Genomic DNA, 4,428 nt, shown 5'->3' with positions numbered 1-4,428 from the left:
AGGTTTAAAGTTACACATATTTAAGGGCAGGGCCGTTTTGAGTGACAAGCTGGCTGCAAGGTGCCACCACAGTCTATGAGTCACATCTGTCCCTCACTCTTTCACAGCTCCACCCTCTCATCCAAATATGGTCACTTCTGGCTCCAAAAGTCGTCCGAGATGCCGAATTTGAAGCTTCAAAACAGGAGTCCACAAACAAAAGGGTGCCGTCATGGTAGCTTTGTTCATTATTGTATACAGTCTATGAACTGCCACCACCCCGATGACTCAAAGACATTCTGATCCTGCGGCAAATTTAAAAAGTATATCCTTCCTTCTTCCAGAGTATTCCATGTCAAAACATCTGATGTGAAAAAAGTTTTCTCTGTGATAATGATCACATCTTTTATCGGAAGTATTATTTTAACTAACGATTTGGCCTCTTTGTCACATGCTGACGTTATTATTTCATCATCATTCAACTTTAAAGTCTTTTTTTTTTGCTGACACATCTTTTTGTTATCAAAGCTCACATATGCAGACAGATATATTTAGGCTTTATTATTTCAAGAAAAATATGTATAACTTTAAAAGTAACACTTTTTTAAAATGTATTGCTTACAAGTATATAACAACTTTAAGTTGTAAAATCAATAAGAAAAAGGAATCAATTATTTCATGGTATAAGCAGCAAGTTGGTTATTATTGCAATAAAAGGTTTTCAGTTGTTAATAGAATGAGTGTCATTAATAAACCATTGTGATAATGTTAATAAACAACCAATTAATGTTAGCTCATGGTCCACAAATTAAGTAATTTTGTTCAAGTTTTAACATTTAGTCTCCAATAAAAACATAATTTTACCTCAACATATCAAAGAGCTGTTTCAATATCAATCAATATGTTTCAATTTCAATAAAAACATTCAACATAGATCATTATAATAGCTTTATATAAAAACTTAAGATTAAATGAAAAGTTGAATAATTTGACTTTATTCAGAGTCTTTTAAAAAAAAAAAATTGAACTCAACTTGAATTTTATGTAAGTGCAATAAGACTCATGGCATATTTACCATCCTACATTGTTGCTTGAATTTAAAACTCAGGTTTATTGTAAGACAGCATCACTCAGGTCAAGAAAGTTTAAGATTGTGATCAATTTTTCACCTTTTACATATTTTAAATAAATCGATAGGAGAAAAGAAGAAATCACAGCTCTTAGGTGATCTTCTACACATATGTACACTACAGAGTAACGCACCTACAACCTGCATTTTACACCAGTAAGTAAGAGTTTTATTATTTACCCTCCTAAATTCTTGCCTATATTTAACACAGATGTAGATTATATTACATTTTTACATTATTTACAACACAGTTGAACAAGAGAAAAGATTAAATCACAGCTTTTCTCAATCTTGATGTCCATTGTGTTTGTATAACAGGGTTTGGCTCCTGTCCAGATGTTTATTTAGTCATGGTTGACTCCTGCACCTTTTGTTGCCACTTCAGCTGTGTTGACACTGCAGTGCTGTTTTATATGCGTATATGAAGGTGCAGGACGTTGTTACAGAGGGGGCAGGAATGCTTCACATCCTTGCAGTTATTCATGCAGAAGGGGATACAGTAGCAAAACCAGCACCTGATGGAGTATTGGAATAAAGTCACTACAATACTTCATTATTCAAAAATAAGAAATTTTAAGTTGAATTAACTTGAAATGAAGTCGATTCCACTTAATTTTTGTGTTGGATATTTTCTACTCACAAGAATATTGTTAAGACGCCACAGATCAGTCAGGTGAGCAAACCAATTTTGTGCTCAGTTTTAGTGATTACTGTGTTCTGGCAATAAGGACACAACATCTGTCCAGGAACTTCAGTTGGCATCGGCTGCACCATCACCACCGGGGTCACTGTTAGGGAGACACCAAATACTCTGTAGCACCTACACCTGACATTAACAATCCACACCAACCAGTCACTGGACTCGAAGCTCTCTTACCATGCTCTTCAAATTCAAAGTTATTTTAACTTGTGAGAAACAGTTGGAGAGAGACACTCACCAGGTTGAGGTTGTTGTGGGCTGTACAGGTAGGCGGGTTGATTAACTGGATGTTAGAAGAAGACAACTTGAGTATGGTTCAAAGAACAGAATGACAAACAAGCCGCCAAAAGGCTCCTACCAGGAATACCTCCAGAATATAAGAGGTATATTAGGCTAAAACATGCAGACAAAATGATACAGATGAAGGTCCCTGATCTCTTACTGAACTGGATGCAAGGCAGAGTTTGGTAGACTCCCACATTGCATTGGGGACCAGGGTACGGCGGTGCAGGTCCCAGAGGAAGTCCCTGACCCATCTCCATGATATCTGCTAAAGGAGCAGGAGAAAAGCTTGTAATATAACATACACATCATATGTAATAATAATAATAATAATAATAATAATATTCAGTGGTCGAGATGAGGGCGGATGCTATCCCCTTTCTTAGAAAATTGACCAAAAAGCATCCCCCTTGTTAATCTAGAATCTGTGTGTGCAGGCACAGATGTAATTTGGGGGACGACGACACAGGGGACATGTCCCCCGAACTTCCCATATCTGTGCCCTCCCTTCCCCGCACTTTTATTTACAGCCATTACAACCATTCAATTTGTTTTTAACATGTAGGAACGTGTTTTTCCGAGCTGTCTTAAATGCACCATGAGTAGACGGTGCAAGGCGCATACACATGCTGTGGTGTTGTGATCTGAATCAATGGCACAGACAAGACGTGTGCTGGGCAGTGCAGCAAACCAGCCAGCAAGAAGCAAAAAACCTTGCACAGTTTCTTCCAAACAAACCTTGTAAGTTGAGTAATGCTGTTGCATGTAGATGATGTTAGCTAAATGATGACTAATTAATAGATCCAATCCAATCCAACTTTATTTATAAAGCGCTTTAAAACAACCACTGAGGTCTCAAAGTGCTGTACAGAGAAAATAAGAAGCACTATAAAATACACAATAGGTTGAAATGCACCATGAGATGCCAATATATCAAGTTAAACTAGTTAACAAGAATACTAATGTTATTGTTACCTATGTAAAATCATTTGCTAGCTAGTTTCATGCTAGGAATAAACCCACCCCTCCTTAATTTCTGCGCAGAACTTGTGCTCACTATTGCTTTCCACATATTTTTTTAATCTTCATTGCCACAATAGAAAGAGCAGGGTCAGGGAGGAGACAGTGGACCAGAGGCCAGCAAGGATGATCATGCAGGGTCTTCATAGGTGAGGAGACATTATAACTGGCTGAAAGAAAATATCTATAGCATAAAAGTGACTTTGAGGTTAATTTCCACAGCTATGTCACTACTACTATTCCAAATTCCATTTATGAATTTTGCTTTGCACATTTATTATCTATATTATTGCAATAGTTAGAAGAGGGACAGAGAGAAACCAGGCAGGTATCAGGACAGGGACCTGACAGCAGCACCAATTATCAGCCCAAGGCTTCACAGGTAAGGAAAAATTATAACTGGTTAAGGAAATGTCTATAGGATAAGAGTGACTCTAAGATTAATTTTCACAGCTATTTCAGAACTACTCTTATTTATACTCTAAAATGTTTTTTGTCTGTATTGCAATAGTAATACTACTGCATTATTTGTGTTTTTTAAAGGCAGCAGGTATAGTTCATGGTATTTTTCTTTATCTTGATTAATTTTGCACATCTGTGTCGTCATATCTGATCTCAAATCTCATCTGAAAAAATCAAAGCTACATTGCATCCCCCTTGTTAAAAATTAACAGTTTGCCCACTGATAATATCTTTATTTATAAAGCACTTTTCAAAACAGAGTTACAAAGTGATTTACATGTCAATAATTGAAACAGACAAGTCATTTAAAACAACTGATAATAACACTGGTTTATAAAAACTGAGGAAATTAAAAAAAGTTTAAATGAACATAAAACTCAAGTAAAATCAAGAAAGGCTTTCCGATAAAACTATGTTTTAAGAAGGAGCTTAAAAGTGACTCTGACTCAGCCGACACAATTTCTTCAGGCAGATTGTTCCAGAGCCTCAGGGCCCTGACAAGGAACACTCTGTCCCCTTTAGTTTTCACCCAGAACAGACAAAAAGCGAGGACAAGGACCTCAAAGCACATTCTGGCGTGTATGACACTAAGAGGTCAGAGATATACTGCACAGCAGTATCTGATACAGATATTTTACTTTTTAACAAGTATCATCCAAGTAAAATATGTTAAAATTCATCCTGGTGATGAAGGTAAATTCTAATTTGGGTTGCGGTGTTTAGTCTTTGACGCTTGTGATTAAAAAATATCCAAGAGATATCCTTAGATTTTTCTATTAATCCTTTTCTAATAAATAATAAACATAGCAAATTTTGACCAAAAATATTAGTTCCAGGCTTTTAAAAGAGCTTCTGG

General features: G+C 36.2%; 1 long non-coding RNA gene across 2 annotated transcripts; it reads right to left on the bottom strand.

Moving 5' to 3' along the window:
* Positions 1-1,249: 1,249 nt before the first annotated feature.
* On the bottom strand, positions 1,250-2,948 carry LOC125885810 (uncharacterized). Of its 2 annotated transcripts, XR_007448939.1 has the most exons (4): positions 2,251-2,948; positions 2,047-2,091; positions 1,749-1,896; positions 1,250-1,623 (listed from the first exon to the last, which is right to left on the bottom strand). It is a non-coding gene; the product is annotated as an uncharacterized LOC125885810 (long non-coding RNA). The 2 variants fall into 2 exon arrangements; XR_007448938.1 differs by having other exon boundaries at positions 2,047-2,948.
* Positions 2,949-4,428: the final 1,480 nt, after the last annotated feature.

Source organism: Epinephelus fuscoguttatus, linkage group LG3, assembly GCF_011397635.1.
Source record: "Epinephelus fuscoguttatus linkage group LG3, E.fuscoguttatus.final_Chr_v1".
In the NCBI taxonomy this organism is placed as follows: domain Eukaryota; kingdom Metazoa; phylum Chordata; class Actinopteri; order Perciformes; family Serranidae; genus Epinephelus; species Epinephelus fuscoguttatus.
Note: the sequence above shows the minus strand (reverse complement) of the source record. Positions and strands in the feature narration are given on the sequence as shown.